This window comes from Stegostoma tigrinum, chromosome 6, assembly GCF_030684315.1.
Source record: "Stegostoma tigrinum isolate sSteTig4 chromosome 6, sSteTig4.hap1, whole genome shotgun sequence".
Lineage (NCBI taxonomy): Eukaryota > Metazoa > Chordata > Chondrichthyes > Orectolobiformes > Stegostomatidae > Stegostoma > Stegostoma tigrinum.
This window is the reverse complement of record NC_081359.1, coordinates 63,929,012-63,953,657: the sequence shown is the minus strand read 5'-3', so window position 1 is coordinate 63,953,657 and position 24,646 is coordinate 63,929,012. Positions and strand designations below refer to the sequence as shown.

Genomic DNA, 24,646 nt, shown 5'->3' with positions numbered 1-24,646 from the left:
TTAGAAAATACTGAATTAGCTCAGCTTCAATCATCAAAAAAGTCATAAATCCATTGATTTGATCATGCAGAAATTGAGCATTGATGAAAAATCATCATTTCACTGAAGCTTTTCATTTGGCACTCAAAAGCACAATTCATAAGAAATACCCATTTAAGAGGCAAACCAACATTTTTTACTGTATGTCACAAGGGTGCTGATTGGTCAGCAAGAAGACTCTGGCTGATAGAGACATTGCCATGGAGAATGCACCGGTTAATAATGCTTGACAGTTCCTGCAGGCTTTGTTTAAATTTTAAAGCAGGCAGGTTGCCTTTGATTGGTCAAGGCATTGACCTGAGAAATTAATTTACCACATTGCTCATTTGGTGATATGGAAATTATGTTAGAGCTTCCAGACATGTTGTAACATGTTTTTTTTTCTGGATATCTGGGTTGCCAATAGGGCCACTGCTGCTGCTATTATATTCAGCCTAATTGCAAGTTCTTTTACTCTGTGAACTCCGCTCGCCTTTTGGGCTCGACCGAGGGGGCATGACATTTACAAAGCCAGAAGTAATTTCAAAAGAACTTCGACGCTGAAGACAAAGCAATGCTGTCGGAGTATGTATTCTGGTGAAGATATCAGAGATCATACCTGAACGATAATTGTTGCTACTAATTGACGGGATGTGAACAGTAGCCCAATAGCTGGTGAGTCATTTATTTGGCCAGGTGTGAAACGAAGTCTATCATAATTTCCATCTGGGATGATACTTCCTTAATGATTGCATCAATCACAGACAAATGAGTTCAATCTACCTCACAGCAACAAACTACTGTACATTATCATTTCAATAACTTGTGGCAATAGCCAACAAAACATGATCTGATTAATTTCTAATTCCAGGCAGTCTGGTGGATCACCTCCCTTGGAGCAATTAGTTATATCCAGACTTTATTTGTATATTTCTTTACTCAGGCAATGCAATTTCTTTTTTCAGAATGCAGCAAACAGAATAGCATTGTAAATTCTTGTTGAAATTGATCTATCTAAAATTGAGCAGAAATGTTAACACAGCGCACAGAGGGCAACATAGTGGCTCACTGGTTGGCTCTGCTGCCTTACAGAGAAAGGGACCGGGATTCGGTTCTACCCTAAGCCAACTGTCTGTTTTCATATTTGCACATTGTTCCTGTATCAGCATGGGTTTCCTTCAGGTGCTCCAGTTTCCTCTTACAGTCCAAAGATTAGTTAGGTGCTAAGTTGCCCAGAGTTATTAAGTTGTCCTGAAATGTACATGTTAGATAGATTAACAATGGGAAAATGCAGGGTTATAGGGATAGGGTAGGGGATGTGTCTGGATGGGATGCTCTTCAGAGGGTTGGTGTGGACTTGATGGGCTGAATAGCCTACTTCCATACTGTAGGGATTCTATGATTTAATAGACGGGGTGGTATTAGTAAAAGGGGTGCAGGGGTGGAGTGTTTGGCGTACTAAGTGACACTGCAGAGGTGAAAATAGATCATCTTTGTAACACAGGTTACACACCAACCTGAATGTGTGGAGGATGGCGTGGTACTATGTCTCAAAGTTAGTGTACTTTTAAGAGTCAGGCTCATGACATCCTCATTGCATAATCACGTGATCTAAGGGCATAAATATCTCATATCAAATCAGACCTTTGATCACTTGAAGCATGATACTCTACTGGAAATTTGCTCCTCTGTTGTAACAAATAGCTTAATATGAGCTCAGACACTCATGTACCTGAGGAATGTAATGTTTGTACATAATAGTTAGCTGTAATAATGTCTCTTGGATTCTTCAATACCACGATATTCATGGTCTTTTTTATAGCAAGGGAGATAACATAAGCATTGCTGCATCAGGCAAAACAACCTGTTGGAGGTGCACACACAACAGGAGGCCAACTAAAAAAAATTCCAGTATCTTGGTGGCACGTATTTGGAAAACTAATCAAAAGACTTCAAGGCAACAGCTTTGGAAAACAAAAAAAAAATCAGACAAGGGGTGAGATTCTCATTCTTCAGCAACACTAGTTTCTGCAATTACAGACAAATGAACAGGTCTCTTAATAGGACACTGATAACCAATAAAACAGAGCTAACATTTTTAATGAAAATGTAAATACTTTCAAGATAATTCTTAAAAAGATTTCCTCAAGTTCAAACTAAACATCTGACGGGCCAAGTTCAGAGACAAAGCCAGTGAACCACAGTACAGTACGGACATCCGACAGGGAGAAACATCCTATACCCGACAGCTGATACATGTGACAGTTTTTTATAACAGTGGCTGCATAATCTTTTTCTTGAAGAAGGAGCAGTTTTAAATGTATATGGCGCAAAAGTCACATGTTTCTTAATGTGGTACAATGCTTTGTACTTGAGGCAGAATCATGGATAATAGAATACTCATGAATCGGGCACACATTGATGCCATTTTGGAATTACAACTGTTCAAAGTTTGCATTTCTATTTTACAGAACACGCAATAGATGATTCGGAGAAAAGTGTTCTAAAACTTTTGGTTGCCAAGGGCAAGGAAGAGCTTCACAGAATTAACACATCCAGTCTTTCCATTGACAATTCGAAAGACCCAGAAAGTGGGAAGGTCCTAAGACCAGTGAAAGGTAAGAAATGATTTCAGGATTAATAGGCTCCACCTCATGTCATACAGTCAGGAACACTAATATTCTATTCGTCAGTTCATTGGAAGACACCACAGCAAAGTGCCTAAGTGTGACTTACCGAAGTGGGACTATGGCAGAGGCTCATGGAGTTAGTCAGAACCTCTACTCCACTTAAAACCTTTAGGAAGGATCTTTTGGGCAAACAAATGAGTCATACCATTTCACAAGATGATTAAGTTTTCCATTTTGTTAAACTCTCACACCATGTCAAGGTATAAGATGATCAGAAACTCTTATGCTATGAATTTCTGGAAAAAGGTAGGTCAATGCTCCATAAAAGCTAAAATCATCATAGAAGCTAGTCCAACATATTACGACTACACATCCTGAAAGACGTGAACTTCAGCCCATGCGGTTCCATGAGAAACTGTTTCACAGCATGAAACAGATCACCAATTCTGTGCATAGGCAGAAACACATGGTAGAGCTAATACACTCATCTTGGCTTTCCAAAAAAAACCTCTCCCTGGTAGATACAAACATTCCAGCAGTAGTATGACCACTAGTATGCACAGAAATCAATTTGGTCACAATTCACAAAATTCAAATGACATGTGGAACACAGCACATGTAATGCAAACGAATCAGTTGAGATAGAGTGTGCTCTTAAGGCAGATCTCTTACTCTTTGAAGAAAGTCAGTGTGAAAAGTTGCAATAGACAGCCTGTGAAGATGAACAGCTATGTGAGTTGTAAAAGATCATTATCCAGGGATGACCTGATAGAGTTAAAGAAATACATGAGAACATTCATGCATTTTGATGATATAGAGATGAAATTGTGTATCACAACAAATCATTTTCAGGTAAACATGTCCTCAAACCAGAGGATTATGTCAGGATATCATTTCTATGTTTTGCTGGAGGCACATGGGAACTAATGTACAGGATGGTGAACAAACAAATCTGTGCACTGGCCAGGGATGAATCAAACGATTTAACAGTTGGTGAACACATGGTAGGAAGAGAGAACCACTGCATCAACACAATATTCCGTCCACATATTGGCCAAAAGCATTAACTGATCTATTCAAAATATATGGGTATGATTACTTCCCTGTGACAGAACGTTTCTCCAAATTCTCCACTGTTCGATGACTTAGCAACACTAATTCAAAGAACACCATTTTGATTTTGTTCAGTGTCCTAGATAAAATCTGACAAGGACTGCAGATCACTGGCAAAACATTTAAAAATATTGTGTACTAAGTGGGGAGTCATCATATTGCGTCTTTACCCCAATATCCTTGCTCAGATTGTCCACCAGAACATACCACATACACTATCAAATCAATGGTCACCAAGTGTTGAGTAACAAAGGAAAATTTCCACATTGCATTACTGTGTTTTCATGCAACACCACGAGAAAAGGGCTTGCCAAACCCAGCACAAATTAGCTTCAGAAATGCAAACAACAGTGACCAGCAGCCAATTGCCTAACCATTCTGAGAGAGAGAACACTTTTCTTCAGGGACAGAGGAGAATGAGAGAGAGACAGGACAGGCAGATAGAAACCTCTCTGATGAAGGGTCTAGGCCCGAAACGTCAGCTTTTGTGCTCCTGACATGCTGCTTGGCCTGCTGTGTTCATCCAGCTACACACTTTGTTATCTAGAAACCTACTACTACTGTTTATTGGCAGAAAGTGTATGTTAGAAATCCCTGTACAAATACTTGGATACTTGCAAGAGTTTCCAGAATATTAAACTAGACCAGATCAGACAAAGTCACACTGATCATGGCGATACACTGCCGGCTCAGACCAACGTATGACACACCAATCGGGAGTGAAGAACAAAACTTGCATGATAATTGCACGGTGATGTTGAATGATAACAACCAATGGCAAAATCATCAAGTTGTTAAATAAATACAGCAGAGAACAAAATACCTGTGTCTCAAGGTGGGTATTGGGATCACCAGATCAGGACAAATTGTCAGACCTCCAAAGTATTGCACTGAAATCTGAATATTAATCTTGAAGACTCTGTTTTTACCAGTTCATATCATTATTGCACTGATAATACATGTCAAATGCAACCAAATACATTTTTTGGGAATGTTTATATCTTTGTAAAATTGAAAATGTCATGTTATATCCCACAATAAGTATATCATTAAACCTTTAACAGACATACTTATAATAGTGTCATTGTATCTGAGCCTATGAAGGTCTGATACTCCATCTCACCTCAGATCACGAGAAACAAGATGCTTAACAGAAAGAATGCTCTTCTGTTGAAACTAATAGATTATTATTAGCTCCGACACCTATATGCCTGTGTATGTAATGTTTGTATGTATTAATGAGATGCAAAAAAAATACTGTCGGCTCTTTCAATGCCACATTTCCCAAGACCTAGTTTCTTAAGTGCTGGGAATTAAAATAAGCATTGCCACATCAAGTAAAACATCCTGTTCAAGGTAAACTCACATCAGATGTAATCCAGAACCACTGTGAAAAGTTTCTGCATGTCTTTCTGATGGAAAACTTGTTCACTATTATTAAATTTTCAAGAAACATTGGTTGAATTTTTTTAAACTGAAAAATTCCCTGCACTTGCCAACCTTCTGTGTGGTGGTCAATCAATGCCTTGTTTTTCGCTGTCCAGTTGGGAACTTTGGATGGATACTAGAGATGACAGAGCTAATCACAGCTGCAAAGGGGAGGCTAGTAACCCAATTAAAAACAGAATGTGCGCTTAGTTGAGTACAGTATGTCATAAGATGGAGGAACACCAGTAGTGCTAGAACTTGTAGACGAATCCTCATGTCCAAAATTATCAGATGGATTCAGCTGGACAGTACCCAATTTCACTTGAAAGCATGTCACTGTAGATGTTTGGAATGACACCTCTATGCTCCTCAGATGATGATATCACATTCATTTCATGGTGCTCTGACCTGCCACTGTGCTCTCACTTCCTTTGAGGATATGAGCTTCAGACACGGGCAGGAGTGGCCTCTCATGTGCCTCCAACAAGCTATCACTCCCCTATGAACAACCAGTTAATTGGTGTAATAATGGCCTAAATTGGCTTCCCGCCACTGCTGGGGTGGTTTGCTTTCTGGGCACACAGCCAGCACTTAGTAAAGTGACTAGAAGCGGGAAACATCAGTAAACCAGCTGAATGCATTTTATACAAACATTCCCAGTTTCCAATCCTGCCTCCAAGGGCTGGAGAGAGAAACAAAAATCTCCCCTACATGTGTGTAATGCCTGGTAAATTATATTTCGTATCTACGTCTAATACAGCCTTTGATTTACCCAAGAATACTAAATACTAAACAAAGACTGCAGTACTATACATTCGTTACTGTGCAGTATAGTTATTGTGATAAGTCAACAGTTTTAAAGAGGCATGACCATGGATGAATAGCTTTTCATAGGTTCTCAATGTTGGTGGATCCCAGCACATTAGTGCAAACTACAAAGCTGAAAAGTTTACATCTGTCTTCAGTCAGAAGTACCATGTGGTTGAGCAATTCCACCTTTTCCCCAGGATTACAGATGCCAGTTTTTAATCAACTCAGTCACTCCATGTGACATCAATAAACAGCTGAAGACACTGGATATTGCAAAGGTGCTATACACTGATAACAGTCCAGCAATAATCCTGACGACTTCTGCTCCAGAATGAGCTGCTCTCCTAGCCAAGCTGTTCTAGATCAGGAATTCACCTGGCAATGTGGAAAATTGCAAGTTATGTTCTGTGCACAAGAAGTGGGACAAATGATCCTAGTTAATTTACACCCTATCCTTCCACTCTGAATCACTAGTAAAGTGTTAGAAGGAATCATCAACTGTGCTTTTAAGCAGATTTTGTACAGGAATAACCTGTTCACTCATACAGTTTGGATTTGACCAGGGACACTACTCCTGGCCCCATTATGGCCTTGGTTCAAACATAGAAAAAAAAGCAACTAAATTCCAGAGGTGGGGTAAGAGTTACTGCCCCTGCCATCAAAGTTGCATTTGACCAAGCATGGCTTCAAGGTGATCTAGCAGAACTGCAATCACTGTGGATCAGGAAGAAATCTTGGTGTTGGCTGCAGTCATACGTGGCACAAAGGAAGATGCTTGAGATTACCGAAGGTCAATTTTCTCAGCCTCAGAAAATGATTGTCATCATTCCTCAGCATAGTGCCGAGCCCCAGTCATCTTCAACTGCTTGATCAATTACCTTCTCTCCACTAAACACTCAGAAATGGGGTTATTAGCTGATGATTGCAGTGTGTTTAACTCCCTTCATAATTGTTCAGACATTGAAGCAGTCTGTGTCCATATTTAGCAAGACCAAGATAAAGTCCAAACTTGAGTTCAAATACAATGTTTACACCACAAGCAATGACCATTTCCAACAAGAGAGAAGCAAAACACCAGCCTTGATGCTAGATGAGATTACCATTGCTGAGTTCCCCTCTATGTATATCCTGGCAGTAATGTTGACCAGGAACTGAACTGGACCATCCATATAACTACTGTGGCTACAAAAAACCAGGCCAGATGCTAGCAATTCTGTTTGATTGATACTCTGTCACCCACCTACAACATTCACTTCCTCTGTCGATATACAATGTTAGCAGTCAGTACCATCTACGAGGTGCACTGCAGTACCTCACCAAGGCTCCTTGAAAAGAACCTTTCAAACCTGCAATCTCTATAACCTAAAAGAACAAGGGCAGTAGATATATGGAAACACCATCACCTGCAATTTTCCCTGTACGCTGCACACCAACCTCATTGAGAGTCAAAATCCTGTAACTCCAAGCTGAATTGGTGCTCCTATACCCCAAGGATTGCAGCAGTGCAAGATAGCTGCTCACCATCACCCTCCCCAGGGCAATTAAGGATGGGGAGTAAACGCTGCCTAACCAGTGATATTCATATCCTATGAACACTTAAAAAAAATGCATTAGCTCCTTTAGCCTAAGTGATAGCAGCAGGTCTATTACTATTGGCAAAATAATCATCAAAAGTAGAAATACAATGGCAACTTTAGAATGTGATGTTATGGTTTTATGTTGTTGGACCATGCATCTTATAAACACTAAAACAAAAATACAAATCTTCGTATAAAACATTTCAGAATATAAAGTGTCTGGAAAAAAGATATGAAATTATACTAATTTATTGCCTGATCCAAATTCTACTTTTAATAAAAAGATATTCTCTAAATCAGAGCCATTAAAAAGAGAGGAATCAACTACAGTAGCCAATTTCACCATCATGTACAAGTTTATACATAAGTAATCAAAAGCTATATCAGCTCCCTAACTAGATAAGCTGAGTTAAACTGGCATTAGTTTATAGTTTAGTTTGCTCCCATAAACCACGATAATCAATTTGTTTTAAAAACACCTTTTCAGAAACTTATTACACACTTTAAAGATATATTACATTCCATCAGCTCCAAGAAGAAAAATTACACGTGCAGAAGCAGACCATTTTTTCAGCAGCTGGAATGATGCTGTACACTAGTCACAGGGGAGCAGTAAAAATTACACACAGACAGCAACAGGGCAGAAGCCCACAAAGCCGAAGCAGTGCGAATGGCACGGCCAGACAGCGCGTTAATAAATCAAGATAATTCTCTTCCTGCCTTGAACTTAGACCTGACTACAATTCATTGGGAACAGCAGAAAAAGTCTGTTACTGGAATTCACCTATACTGGTGGGAACGTGATTAGTCACTGGACAGATTGAGCCTCGATTGCATCTAAATGGTCCACTTTATGAACCATTTATCTTCCACTCAGACCATTTTCATTACACAGAAACTGATGCTGAGCTACCAGCTGTAAGATCAGCCTTGTGAAAATTAATAACCTTTTTTTTGCCAGTGCTCCTGAATATATGAGCAGCAGCATTTATCCCTGTTTTGTTGCTATTTGCATCTCAGCATCCCTGGCAGTCTTTCAATTTTCTCAAGTCTCTTAGCCTTTGCCCCCTGTTTCGCTTTCCTTACACAAACAATCCATCCTGCACATTTAAAATTCTCTCAATGCCCTGACATCAGGATATAGCCTGAGAGCAAGTAGCAGTTTACACAGAAAGGACTTTTATTAATTCCTCTGTCCTAGTTTAGAGCTAAAATATAGGGATCTAGAGATTACTGCCTGGTCCCTTAAAGACCATTTAGAGTAGCGCAATTTTAAGAGGGAGACCTTTATTAATACTTGCTTAGACAACTGACTGCAGTGAGGGCAAGGGCTATGGCTATGATGGAAGATAGGCTCTTAGTGATTCCAAGTCACATGATGCATGATTCATGACTGGCACAGCGAGCAGTTTGTAGCTGCTGATATATATGCTGATACGATAACAATGACACACAATGAAATTAGGCAGGATTGCACAGTGTTTATGGCCATTGTGCATTGCTAAGAATTAGATCATATTAACAGAAACCAAAAGAAAAATTCTTAAAGGCTTCACAGGGCTGAGTCAGAAAGGGGTTTGTCACAATATTTATTTCACATTTACATTCAGTGGACTTTAATACTTTTAAAATGCTTTTAGCCAGAGATAAATTCGAAGTGATTTCAGATAGATTCCAGTAGTTTATAAATGCAACACTTGCAAGCATGAAAATTACCTGTTTGTTAATGTAGCATTTTCAAAAATGTATAATTTGTTTTATTACCAATTATTCCAAGAATTGTTACAGTTCCAGAGGCAATTCAGCTGGCACCAGCTTAACTGCTTTTCCAAATTAAGAAATCACTTCATACTTAAGGTGCATCCTCATATAGTTCTTCAATTATATTATTATTTTTGACCTGTATTAGTAATGGTGAAATAAATGAGATATTATAAATAAATCAGAATTCAGGCTCAGATGTACATATTCCTTTAAAAATAAAAGTGGCATGTGCAGTTGGGCAATGTGTCACTGCATTTGGTGGCATTTTTGGCTTGCCATGTTTTTTTTAAATTCTACTATAGCAACTTTGTCTGCATAACTAGGGTAGTTAAAATAGATTTGTTTGTTTTTCTTTTTTCTTTCTATGGTCTAATTATCTGTCAACTATGGAATTGAACTGGTAATGGGGGAGGGATATAGATCTAATCCCTTAATTATCAAACTATTACTTAATAATGGGAAGAGATCAAAGTTATTAAGCACAAGCTTAATCCTCAATCATTAAGCAGTAGTGGGCAGGTGGTCAAATGTTGCTGGCAGAAAAAGGGGATACATCCTGGTGACATTCTTACAAGATCCTCTCGAATTTCCATTGATCTATGATTGGCACTTTCTCTTCTTGCTACCATGGAGTTGATACAGATTTTGCAATGTTATTAAGGTATATAATATACACATCACTTCAAAATGGATATCATTTATTTTCCAGAAATATGTCTTGTACTCATTAATGTCTTCTTATGCTCTCTATCCACTGAGTATCAAGAGATAAGTATACAATACTTGAAAGATTCACCTTTTAGTGTTGCTTTAAATGTGAGCACTTATGGCTGAAATGTATCCTGATTATTGCAGACCAGACAATTTAGCTTCTTTAGTCTCCCAAGGAAAATGGATACATCCATTAATTGTACCACTAAGAAATATGCATAAAAACTCCACTCAAGGACACTTAAGAACAAGATGGAGACCTGTTAGACTGCCTGGAATGAGGCAGACATGTTTGAAAAAACAGAACCAGATAATTAAACCAGCACTTACATTTCAAAAAAGTCATGTTTTTCCAAAGTATCCACCTCAAATAGGAATACTGAGCAGTATGTTGTTTATCTGTATTGAGGCATTATCAAAAATATAATTATATATTTTAATAAGGGGCATGATTTGACTATTGACATTGTCACAAGACTAATAATACAGAGACCAGTTAATGATCTGGGACTTGGGTTCATCTCTTACAAAGGCAACGAGTGGAATTTTGAAAAAAAAACGATAAGAAAGGTAGTATCAGGAATACTAACTACAAAGCTATCATAGACTGTGGAAAAAACCCATTTGGTTTAGTCATGTCCCTTAGGAAAGAAAACTTGCCATCCTTACCTGGTCTGGCCTATTTGAAACTCCAAATGTACAGCCATGCGGTTGACTTCAAAATACCTTCTCAAACACTCAATTAAAGGGCAACTTCTGATGTTGTCAGGAACATATGATAAAGAATATTAATGATGAACATACCATCATTTTCAACACATTCATGCACTAAGTAATGTTGTTCCACTAATGGCCAGCACTATTCCATCATCTGAAATTAGGACATGCTAGCATTCCTGAGCCACCATCATTTCCAGTTACCTCTGCTTGTGCATCACCTTTTCCTGCAAAGGGCAGGCAAGTTTGTTAGTGAGCATTGTGCAATATTTTTAGATGAAGTGGCTTTTGCAATTGAATGGCTTGCAGTGGTAGCAGAGGACATTACAGAGTTCATTCATCGGTCTTGGCCACTTGTGAGAGTTCATGAAACATCTTGTGGCACTGCATCAGGTAGAGATGTCCCATTTCTGATAATTACTGCTGCAACTATCCATTCACACTATCTTTTGGGTCCATGCCCAATTAGCCTCCTGCCCTCTTCAGATCTTTCCCCTTTCCACCTGCTCCACATGAACATCAGTGCAAAGTTGCAGAACTGTGGTGCCCACTCTATCCTATGTCCGCCCATTGTTTCTCTTTCCAAGGTCAGATTCAACTCATAAAGAACTTTCAACATCTGCTTGAACCACAGTGCACCATCCAGACTAGCTTTAAATAGTGCTAGCATGTTACAATTTTGGGTCCTCTGCAGGCCCACGCAGCCATTGTTAGCACTGACAGCATGCAGGGATTATGAATAATAACTGGCAATACAAAGTTGTCATGTTTCCTGCATTATATTAAACAGGCATCAGGTAATCACACATGAAAATCCTATGCTCAGGTGCTATCCAATATAGCTCCTAATGCTGGATAGTTTTGATGGAGACAGTAAAGTTGAATTGGATAATATGATGCATTGATCTTTGACAAAGAAAAGCAGGAACTGCCCAGATAAATGAACTAAAGTTATGAGTGGAATAAAAATTGTAGGATGCAAATTCATAGATTCCCAAAATAGAATCTTAGCGCACAAGGCTCCATGGAGGAGAAACTAGTAAAGCAGGAAATGAAAATGTCATGCAAAAAAGGAAACAAAATTCCAAGAATGTACCTGCATTACTTCCATGTTGATCTTTTTCAAGGACGTTGCAATAAAATGCCTCAGTACATTTTCCCATTTAGTTGGAATAACACCACATTAAGAAAAAAAGAAGCCAACGTGTTTAGAGATGGTAAGTACTATATCAGATTCTAAGGTCTATACTTTTCTTTAGCCTAGACTCTCAGTTGATTAATATCTTGTAGTCAGATGAGGGGCCTCCTCAAGACAAAAGTCTAATCCATCATGCAGGATTAAATATTGTATGAAACTGCAACTTCAAAGAAATTTTTCACAAATAAAATCTAAAAGAATTTTCTGCAGGATATTTCAATACAATCCAGCTCGAAATGTTGCAGTGTACTGAGAGAAATGATCTCCTAAGCACCTAAACAGATGTACTACTCTTGTATTGAGTGATGATGGCATTTTTTTAGTACTTAAAACCAACCCACAAACTTATCACACTCCATTTGTTAAAAATAGTTCAGAACCACTGCAGTCTTCTGCAACCAGCTCCTCTGATTACATTATCTGTGAATAAAGGCATCTTAGACTGCAAATACCAGTCACAGATTGGTGTCTGCATCATATAACTATGACACTGGCATCTACTCAATGACGTAGGGATTATCCTATCCACAAGAACAAGTTAAATTTGATTTATTCAATTATCAGCTTATTAGTCTACTTCAAACAATGAATAAAGTGATAGAAGGAGCTATCACTGGGGCTGTCAACCTCTACTCAACATAGCTGGGGTTTTACCAGAAACGCCGAGTGCCAGATTTCATTCGTGCTTCAAACCAAACATGAGGCTGCAGGTGAGTAGCAGATGAGAGATAAGAATGGCATTCCTCAAAATTAAGGTAATATTTTAGTGAATATGGAAAAATAAAGTCAATAAGACCCAAAGAAATAACTCTTACATGATTGAGTTTTACAAGAAATAAATGAAGATGACCGAGACTGTCAGAGGCCTATCAATCCAACTCTCAAATTTTATTGCAGTGTCTCTGGATCAAGAAATAATGGTCAATGTGGCATCCATGAGTAATGGCAACAGGATATTTCCCATAGATATGCAAAGTTGTACAGCATTAATGCAGTTCATGACAATAAAAATGCCTTTCGTCTTGCAAACTTACATATTAGCAATTCCAACTTTACCTCATCATTGTTGCCCTTGACCATGTCTGTTCTATTTCATGCAGTTTGAATTTCACACATTTGCCTCCCTGTCATATCTGTCAACTCTTCAATTTCCCAGACACCCGAGGAAGTTAAACTTCCTCCCTCTCACTATCCTAGGTCACAAGTGCCGCTTCCAAGTCATACACCAATTCACTGGTATTGCTTTCAATTTTATTTAATTAATGCAGCACACAATGTGGTTTTCTTTACAATGGGGAGATAAAGACAGGCAACTCTTTTGAGGAACACCTTAATTCAGTCTGCATTCCTAACACTGAGCTTCAAATTGCCTGCCATTTTTCTCCAACTCTCAGCTTTCAGTCCTAAATTTGCACCAGTGTTCCAACAATGTTCAATGCAAGGTTGAGAAACAAAATCTTATCTTTCAACTGCCTCTTCCAGATTTAACATTGAGTTCACTTATTTCATTCTATTACAATTTTGTTTTCTAACTTGCTTTCTCTCTCGATTTTCTTTTTCCCTTTTCTTTAGATTTGGAGACTGGCTATTCATGATCATCCTATCCTAGTGACACTTTATCCAGATATATCTCCTGTTATTTTTTACTTATCCATTAGAATATCATTTGACCTTCCACAATGAAACTTTTATCGTGTTGAATCTCTCATTCCCTTCACCTTATCATTGTGCTCATCTTTCATTCGCAGTGGGTTATTGACAAATGATGGCATGGGATGGCAGGGTTTTCATTGGAAGGCCGGTTAACTGGTTCTGTGGCTAATATAAGAAGCAACAAGAATGAAAAACATACTTGATCTCATCTTCACTAATCTGCCTGATGCAGATGCATTTACCCATGCTAGGATCGGGAAGAGTAATCACCACACAGTGAAGATCAAACACAACTTCACATTGAATATACCCTTTACCATACTGTGTGGCGTGGCAAGTGGTTTTCAACAAATCTAATAAATAAGTATTACAGAATTGTTACAGTACAAAAGGAAGCCCTTTGGCCCATCATGCCTGCACCAACTGTTCAAACAAACAGCATTACCTAATGCCAATTTCCTGACTTCTGACCATATCTTTGCACATTTGCTATCAAAATAATTACCTGTTACTTCAGTTGAACCTGCTTGAAACTGAACTCAAGACTGGACATCAATGAAGAGCTTGAGCGCAATGATCAGCAGCAGATTTAACCTGGACTTGGCATGCCCACCGCTCTACCATTACTATCAAGCCAAGGGGATCAACTCTGGTTCAACAAATTATGCTGCAGGACATGCCAGGAGCAGTACTGGTTTTAACTTAAACAAAAGAGGTATCAACCTGGTGAGTCTAAAATACAGGATTACTTGCATACCAAATAACATAGGCAGAAAGTAATACACAGGACCAAACAATTTCATACCAACGGATGAGGTCTAAGCTCAGTAGTCCTGGCATATCCAGTTCTGAGTGGTGTGAATAATTAAAAAACTCACTGCAGTCGGAGGCTGCAGAAGTAGCCCTATCCTCAATGACACAAGATCTCAACACAACAGTACAAAACATAAGGCTAAAGGACGTGCAGCAATCTTCAGCCAAAAATGCCAAATGAATGACCCATCTTGGCTTCCTCCAGAGGTCACCAACATCACAGAGATCAGTATTCAGGCAATTCAATTCACTCCATATGGTATCATGAAATAGCTGAAGGCAATGGATACTGCAAAGGCCAAAAGGACCTGATAATATTCCATGAAAATTTCTGAAGATTTGTGCTCCAGCATTTGACATTCTAGCCAAGCTGTTCCTGTTTAGCCACAACACTGGCATTCACCTGGCAATGTGGAAAATTGTGTGGATATGTCCTGTTCCTAAGTGCAACCCAGCCAATTACTGACCCATTAGTCAATTAATCATCAGTAAAGTGATGGAGTGTGTCATCACAGAGCTATGAAGCAGCAATACCTGTTCAGTGATGCCCTGTGTGGGTTATGTCAGTGCTATTAAGCTCCTGACCTCATTACAGCCTTGAATTCCTGCAGGAGGTGACAGCAATGACCCTTGACATCAAGGTGACATTTGACTGGGTGTGACGTCAAGGAGCCCCAGCAAAACTAAAATCAATGGGAATCAGGGGGACAAATTTTCAGTTGTTGGACTCATACCTGGCGCAAAGAAAGACGGTTGTGGTTGTTGGAGGTCAGTCACCTCAGCTCTAGGACAGCTTTATACAAGTTCCTCAGGTTAGTGTCCTAGGCCCAACTATCTTTGGCTGCTACATCAATGACCTTCTCTCCACCATCAGGTCAGAAGTGGAGGATGGGTTAGCACTTTAGAACTCCACACTGCCTCAGTTCCTGAACCAAACCATCACTGCTGGAGCCAACACCAAACTGTCAATCACCGCAACCACCATCCACCCACTCAATTCAACCCAACTCTAATGGAACCAATACCCCTCCCCTGGCAACCTGAACTACCCGAAGCACTTATCTGTCACGTGTCCTTACCTACCCAACTCACTGTATCCCCTCATCCACCTACCCTCTTACCTGCCTACTTGGACCCTACTGCTTCACCTAGTTGGTATGCTACCCCTCACTTACCTTTCATACTTAGCTCAGTCTCAGTCAAAACTACCTTGGGACCATTAATTCTTGAAACATTGTAACTTGTAACCAAAAGGGGGCATGTCTTGGCTACAGTGCAATTTCTGTGTAGAATGGATTTCTCCCTGGTTTCCTTTAATGGATATGTTCAAGCTAGGCAGACTCAGAATCTCAGCCGGAATAACTGCTGAATGATAAGTGGATAATGTTAAAGCTGATTACTATCGGTCGAATCTATTCCAATAGTAATGGAACATCTGAATCAACATAAATCCTGGTCTAGAGTTATACAGAGTGTTCATGGTCTAATGAAAACACCATTGGGCCCAGCTATAGTTTTACAAAATTTTGCAAGCAATAATATTCTAAAAACATGGTTCTAGTAAATGTAAACAATAGTCATAGAATTTGAGACTCCTAATATAGCATTGTCCAAATCAATCTGTCTTCATGCGACAGTACTGTAACTATTATGCCTCTGAAATTCTTGGCACCTGTAGCAAATACAAGAATACTGCTCTCTGTAGCTCAACAGACTGAATTGTATCTCTTTGGCATAAGCGAGCAGACAGCCTCCTTCTGCACTTCATCACCCACATCAGTCATGTTGATGGATTGGTTCTATCAGAGCAAAGTGAAAGTGTTCTGGATGCTGTCCACAAGGTAACAAGCTACAATAAAGAAAAAAGGAACTGGATGCTGTCTGAAAGCTAGATAAACTTTCCAATGTTTTTTTGTTTGCAAATATTTTAAACTGACCAACACACAGTCTTTATTGCTGTACAACAGTTACAGAATCTATATTCATGACTGTGGGACTTCACTTGCAAAGACACAGCGAATGCGAAATCTAAATGGTTTTTATTTTCTAAATTTGCAATATCCCTAATGGTGTGCTTTCATTTCAGTGAAGCATTTTATGATATTATATTTTGATGATGTCACGTGTGTGTTGATATGATGGTCATATAGACCAAGATGCTGGTGTAAATGCATCAGATAAATTATGAGCTTGTGATAGACTGCAACACTGCGTTGTTCCTGACAACTGTGGTGATTTCTTTCACTATACAGCAGTTCCTGGTTACTTCAGTGTCTGATTTTACAAGATTCCATCATTATAAGGCTGGAGTCATATGCTATGCCTCATGCATAACCTTAAGCACTATGTAGATAATTGTAAGGTGACATTCCACTTAGTGAAGTGGACACTCAATTAATACAAGTAACCAGTGTAACAATTGATTTTTTTTTTGCTTCCTAGTGCAACAGTTTTACTTGAATAGAGGAGACACATCGATGCTTGGGAAGACGCCTACTGAAGTAACAACATTTCAGGGCTTTATTTGAAGCATTTGTTCAATAAAGAGTCTATTCGCATCAAAGGCAATTTAAAACTTAAATTTAGAAGAAAATTAACATGTCACAAGATGCATATTAAATAAATATCTATTGCTGTTCAAACATTGCATATGCAATTTGATCGTTTTGACAAATCTTGGTTTTTTGCCTCACCAATGCCTGTCCCAATCATCGATAATTAATTTTGTAAAGGTACCTTTCAACAAGCTTTGGAGCTCTCATTAACATGTTAAAAGGGCTGGATGTCTGTTTTAGGCTCAGGACGCCTGCAAAATGGTCCGAATGAATTTACACAAGGGATCCCTATGCAAGGCAGGCATAGGATGTCTGATTGTTATTAATTTGCTTTGACTTATGCTAATTTTACACTTAGAAAGGGTGCAATACCTAAACAAATTTTTATCCTTTTGCACCATCTGTTTTCACAACATGGATCTGATAAAAATCCTTGATTTGCTGGAAGACATCAGCAGAACAGGATCAAACAAAACCCAGCAGAGAAGAGGATGTAGGTCAACCAGCAGGATTGACCAGTTTCCTGACAGCCTGTTTATTAAGAGTGACAGAATTATTTGATTTCATTGAAGAATAGAGGGGGAGGATGCTAAAGCTCACTGAGGAACAGCATGATTTTTCCAGTTCATCAAAAATCATGGACGTTTAGCAGTGAGAAATGATGACATTATGGAATGAGGCAAAAGCCACCCCTTCATTTTCCAAACATTTCACATAGAAACGATACACTCTCTGTCTGAGAAGAACAGTATTGTTCCAAAAAGCTTGCTACCAACTACCATGGTGAACTGCTACGACTGGAAAACTCAAATGTTTCCTTGCCAATCTGGGTGCAAGTAATGTCACAGCAGAAAATTCCATCTCCTAGCTCTAATTTATTTGAGGTCCTGTAGCAGGACTGTGTTTAGAAGTGCTGCCCTTTTTGAGGCAAAGGTTATCCAGCTGTTAACAGTACAGGTCATTGCCACATAATGGGAGATAGCACAGCGTATAAAGATGGTATGTAAACAATGGGCAGCAGCTCGAAGTGCTGTGCGAATTTAAGTTTCTGTTCTCAGTAACAAAGTTGGCTGCTGGTCTTTTCAGCTGAGGCTTCTAGACTAAAGAATAAAACTTAAAAACATCTTTAAAATTCAAATTTCAGCATTACTTTCACACTACGTGCATTAACTGGGTCAGACATGTTTGATGTAACTGTTGAAAAGAAACCTGTATTATATATTGTACTAACAAAATAGATTCAGGGTTGTCATTCTAATATAAAGGTCACAGGGTCACAAATCCTGTGAAATTGTACATCGCGCTGTAATTTTCCACTCTCCCTGATTGAATCCAGGAGAAAAAAAATGTTTTGCTGAACGTGTGTGATTGTGCAATTCAAGCCTATTAGCAGTAAATGAAAGACCAGTATCTTGCCTCAATTGTCTGGAAGGACTGGGACTGTAACTAAATAGATTTAAAAGAATGGAGGAGCATTGGGAAAAAGATTGCTGAAAATGCGTCCTTGCGTACAATTTGAGAAAAGTGTTCCAGAATTAATAGCTGTGTCTGATGATGATTCTACTGAGTGTACAGGTTCTGATTTTTTTTTTACTCTGGCTAGTTTTGTGAACTGAATCGAATGTTCTCCTTTAGTTAAATTAACAACTGAAACAAATTCCCTTGGTGAATTGTTGTTTTAGCATTTATTAAACAAAAATTAATGCAGAATGGTTAAAAATTGACTGCGTGTGTCTAAGCATGAACATTAGCTGGCTCTGACATTTTTCTCAGCAGCCTGAATTAGGATGTTAAACACACAAGCAGTGAAAACGACAGGACCTGTTTATCGTTAGGAATTATTGCACCATGAAAAATGATTAAACACAAACTTGTACAAATAATAAAATGAATCTGTGCCCATATTATTTCATCGTGAGGTTCCTTTATGATTCAACATAGGAACCACCAACAAGTAAGTAGAATTACATTCAGCATGCACATTAGGAATGCATGTACTATTGCCCTCTGGTTCCTCTGAAAATAAATTCTCTGATCAAATGATAATCCCAACACTGAAACATTTCTAGAGTTATGCACCTATTTTTTCTCGAGATATGTAATTCAGTTATAATCCGTTAGAGTGAGGATGTAAAGCCTTATACTATCTACATTGTGAATTTTCTTATTCTTGGTGCTAGGAAGTACTGCTGACCTTAGCTACTAATCCCGCCTCTAGTGACTATGATTGCTGAGTCTCAGTATTAAAATCCTGCGTCACAGTTTGATAATCTTATTACTACCAATGACCCCTCCTGCCACTGTTAGTACATTAAAGGAAAAGCTTCTTGTACAGTTAAAAGGTAAAATAGTCAGGAACTAAACCGAACATGCAGTTTTCTACTCCAGTATAACTAAACCTAACTTAGTGACAGTGTGCAAACTACCTAAATAATATTTGTATGTGGAATAATGAATAATAAATGAAGCAGTTATCAGTCAATACACTAAGTCACTAATTTACTGCAGATATTTGAATAATATCTGGAGTCAAAAACTAGTCTAAGGAAGATGGTGTCATCTTCCTTAGACTACCATCTGGTACCCATCTGGTTCACTAATGTCCTTTAGGGAGGGAAAAATGGTCATTTTTACTTGGTCTGGCCCTATATGTGACACCAGGCACACAGTTGTGTGGTGATTCTTAACAGTCCTCTGAATGACCTACCAATTGTCTCAGTTCAGGGACAGCTTATTCTGCGGTCTTTACTTTTTCTCCCTCCCCTATTTATATGGACCTCCTTCATTGTTATCCTTGCGGACTGGTACACATTTCTCTCTCTGAAAAACTGTTTGCAGCCATGAATTTACAGCCTCCTTTTTTCAGTGGTGGGCCGCGGTAGTCCTTTTATGGATTGCCTGTTCAGTCGAATATAATTGTGCTTTTTCACAACTTCATTCCAGATATGTTCAGGGCCACCCTTTGTGCTGAGGATGAAGTTAACCAGATGGTAACTAACCAACTATTTGCATATAAAAACTATTTAACACTTACTGTGGGTTTGACTTTTTAACCTATCAGTTATAGAAGAATGCACATTTCTTGCTCATAATAAACATTTCTGATTGAATAAACTGGTGGCTTAAGAAGTCATTTTGTATCCAAAACAATGGTTACTGTGCAATCAAATTTCTAACTTATTGTTGCTCTTCTTCGGTAGCATGACGTGTGTGACAGATGTTTCCGGAACAATAATATCAAGACTGAATCTGTCACAGGTTTACTCTGGTCATTGCATTTTTCTTCCTGTATGCCAGTTGTCCAAAAACTAACCAACACGGTTTTAATCAATGATGCCCACTGTCAATCACCATCTGGTGTGCACATTGTGTTCTGTTCTGCACCACCAATCACTGTGTGGTGTGTGTGGACAGATAAATGCTGCTACCATTTCTCTTTCCTTTGGACCTAAGGGCTAATTTGATTAATAATTGGTACATAAGAAGCCATTATTGAGTCTTAACAAGAAGACTTTTTTGTAAAACTCATTTTGTGGGATGTGGGAGTCACTGACAGGCCCAGCATTTCTTGCCCATCTCTCGTTGCCTTTAAGAAGGTGGTGGCGATCTGCCTCCTTGAACCGTTGCAACCCACCTGCTGTGGGCTGACCCATATGCCATTAGGGAGGGAATTCCAGGGTTTTTGACTCAGTGACCGTGAAGGAACGGCAATATATTTCCAAGTCAGGATGGTGAATGGATTGGAAGGAAACGCGAAGATGGTGGTGTTCCCACACATCTGTTGACTTTGTCCTTCTAGATGGAAGTGGTCATGGGTCTGAGGATCTTTGGTGAATTTCTGTTGTCATTTTGCATTTAGTACACACTACTGCTACTGAGTGTTGGTGATGGAGGGAGTGAATGTTTGTGGATGTAGTGCGAATCAAGCAGGCTGCTTTGTCCTGGATGGTGTCAAGCTTCTTGAGTGCTGTTGGAGATGCACTCATTCAGGCAAGTGGGGAGTATTCCATCACACTCCTGACTTGTGACTTGTAGGTGGTTGGGGAAAGTGAGGCTGAGAGTTACTCACTGCAGTATTCCTGGCCTCTGATGTGCTCTTGTAGCCACGATGTTAATATAGTGAGTCAAATTGAGTTTCTGGTCAATGGTAGGCCCAGGATGTTGATAGTGGGAGATTCAGTGATGATAACTCCATTGAATGTCAAGGGGTGGTGGTTAGATTGCCTTTTACTGGTGATGGACATAGCCTGGCATTTGTATAGCATGAACTTTACATGCCACTTGTCAGCCCAAGCCAGAACATTGTCCAGATCTCTTTGCATCTGAACATGGACTGCTCCAGTATCTGAAGAGTCGTGAGTGGTGATAAGCAATGTGAAATCATCAGTGAGCACTCCCATGTCTGACCTTGTAATGGAGGGAAGGTCATTAACAAAGCAGCTGAAGATGTTTGGGCCTAGGACACTACCCTGAGGACTTCCTGCAGGGATGTCCTGGAGCTGAAGGGGCGGCACAGTAGCTCAGTGGATAGCACTGCTGCCTCACAGCGCCAGGGTCTTGGGTTTGATTCCACACTTGGGCGACTGTCTGCATGGAGTTTGCACATTCTCCCCTGTGTCTGCATGGGTTTCCTCTGGTTTCCTCTCACAGGCATGAGTGGATTACATGGGTTATAGTGGGATAGGCGTGGGTGGGACATTCCAAGGGTCAGTGTGGACTTGTTGGGCCAAAGGGTCTGTTTCCACACTGGAGGGATTCTAAGATTCTACGAGCTATGATGACTGACCTCCAACAACAACAACCATTTTCTTATGTGTCAGGTATGAATCCAACCACTGGAGAACTTGCCCCCGATTGCCACTAATTCCAGTTTTGCTAGGGATCTGTGATGCCACACTTGGTCAAATGCAACACTGATGTCAAGGGCTGTCGCTGTCACTCTCACCTCACCTCTGAATTTCAGCTCTTTTGTTCATGTTTGTACCAGGGCTGTAATGAGGTGTATATGATATATACGATGGTATGCCTTAATGACATTCCCTCGCTATCAACATTTTGGCGGTTACCATTGATCAGAAACTCAACTGGACTTGCCATGGAAACACAGCGTCTATAACAGCAGGTCAAAGGCTAGGAACACTGCAACAAGTAACTCAAAAGCCTGTCCATCACCTACAAGCATAAATCAGGAGTGTGATGGAATGCTCCCCACTTGCCTGGGTAGGTGCAGCTCCAACAATACTCAAGAAGCTGACCACCATCCAGGACAAAGCAGCCCGCTTGATTGGCACCAGCTCCACAAACATCCACTCTCTCCATCACTGATGCTTAGTAGCAGCTGTGTATACTATCCACAAGATACACTGCAGAAATTAACCAAAGATCCTTAGACAATCACTTTCATCTCAAAGGACAAGGACAAAAGATACACAGGAACACCACCACCTTCAAGTTCCCTTCCAAGCCACTGTTGCTGGGTCAAATTCCTGGAATTCCCTTCCTAATGATATTGTGGGTAAACACAAAGCTCATGGATTGCAGCAGTTCAAGAAGGCAGTTCAATAGCACCTTTGCAAGGGCAACTAGGGATGGGCAATAAATACTGGACCAGTCAGCGGTTCTCACATTCAATGAATGAATAAAAAGAAAGTGCAAGAAGTTTTGTAGCAATTTTCTTCAGCAAAATATATCAGTAAAAAAAACCTTTGCAAACTACTAGTGCCAATATTCTTCGATATTGTAAACCACTTACGTGTATGTTCAATGTCTTACTCGAGGTACAAATGATTTTTTTTTCTATAAATATACATCTGATTGTATTCCCACACAAGCATGTATGACAAGTAGTAACTGAGGCAGTGTAATGATCTTCACCAGTCATGTTTTGCAGTTACTTATTGGGTAGTGTGTCTTGGAGGGTCCTAAGTCTGTGGATTGCTCTTCACTTGAAACTAGTGGAGGCCGGGTCATCGAATAAATTCAAGGCAAAGACAGACCGATTTTTGATAGTCCGGGGAATCAAGGGCTTTGGGGACAGACAGGAAAATGGTCCAATAATATTCAAAAACCACTTTGACATTTGGACGTTGGCTCAAAATGATACTTGGGCATACTGTCACTGGAAGTATTAACTGGATGCATCCAGGAACTGTCCAACAAGCTAAATTTTAAGGAAATCTCATTGGTTTCCATGTGAGCTAAGAGCAGGAATTCCTCCTGCTCGCTCTCGGTCATCTTCAGATACCAAGAATTCCTCTCTCATCTCCTGGCCTCCATGTCATTATCACCGCAATCTGTATTTACAACTGCGTCTGAGGATTGGCAATAAAATGGCCATGGTCTCACACTAACATAGGCATGCCAGCTCGATACTCACTTTAGCCTTCCTTCACCTGGTACTTAGAGTTCAGGTTAAAATCAAGACTGACATGACAGAAAAGTTGATCACAATGCACCACTCAGCAGATTTCATGTAAAAAACTATATCAATTTTACATCATGATGGTTCTCTGTATTATTCCTTTCTTGTAGCTTCATTCAGGACTATTTGCTGAGTGGCTGTAACTTGGGAACAAAAGATCACTATTTTGCTGCATGAGCAGACCAGTAATCTTTTACTCATCGTAACAGTAGTGATATATATTAAATCACACTTGACACACCTGAACCAGTGCAACTTCATTCATATTTTATAGACTGCAAATTTAATATCACAGCTTACCTTAAAGTGATGTATTTATTAAATGGCTGGGGATCGGCAATATTAAAATATGTGAAGAAATTCAGTTCAGCCAAAAACAAAATGAAAAGAGCCTGACAAGTTTATGAAATAAGCACAATAATTATTTTGAATGCCATCCACAGTTAATATAAAATAATCTCACAGAGGCCAGTATTTTGTCACCAAGTCACCTTTTATTTACATGCGCACAGTACTTGACACAGGTCTGACTTGCTCAGGGCCAGCTCTCAGATTGAACAGAATCTCTGACACTTCTGAATATATATGTCAGACAGGGCACCCTGAATTGGACTAGCCCCAATCGGGGAACTCAAATTCTATGAGGTCCACCTGGCTGACCGCGTTACAATCACCACATCCCTCTCCTCGAAGTTCAGGGATGCAGCCTGGTTCTTTTTCTTGTAGCCTCTCCTAGAGCATTTTCACACTGGGCCCAGTTCCTCCAACTTAGCCTCAGACACGGGCGGATGTACCAGAACCGTACCCCACCTTTTGCGCCCAGACTGTCTCAGATAACTTGAATCCTCTTCTTCAGGTTTTGAAGGAATCAAGGTGGTGATATCCAGCATGTCCATCTCAGACTCTGAGGCTTCTTTGATGTTAGATGCAGGGGTAGAACCCATGGATTCTAACAGGCCTTTCTGCCTGTTCTGAGGGGCTAGTATGTTTAGTTCCTGCCCTGATTGCAAGGTTGCAGCTTTCTTGTGGTCCCCATCTTGTTCAGGACCGCCTCACCTACTTGAACTCTGTGCATCACAGAACCTGAAATGCATTGACAACGCCTCTTACGCATGCAAGGCTAGTTCCGTGATTTTGGCACCAAACTTCATCCTCTGAAGTAAAGCGCCTCTCTTGCTTAGAGGAGTCTTGTGTCTGGCACTGGTGTCCCTGATGAAATTTCATCCATTTTCAGAAAG

General features: G+C 39.7%; 1 protein-coding gene and 1 long non-coding RNA gene across 3 annotated transcripts in view; one reads left to right on the top strand and one right to left on the bottom strand.

Annotated features, from left to right (window-relative positions):
- The window catches only part of LOC125453126 (uncharacterized), a 91,347-nt gene extending 72,768 nt beyond the window's left edge, over positions 1 to 18,579 (top strand). For both annotated transcript variants that reach the window (XR_007247700.2, XR_007247699.2), the window contains 2 exons: positions 2,490 to 2,636; positions 16,875 to 18,579. This is a non-coding gene — a long non-coding RNA (uncharacterized LOC125453126). The remainder of the gene's footprint in view (positions 1 to 2,489; positions 2,637 to 16,874) is intronic.
- LOC125453120 (PC3-like endoprotease variant B) overlaps positions 1 to 24,646 on the bottom strand; it is a 1,374,573-nt gene that overhangs the window by 164,461 nt on the left and 1,185,466 nt on the right. The gene's annotated exons all lie outside the window — the stretch shown is intronic.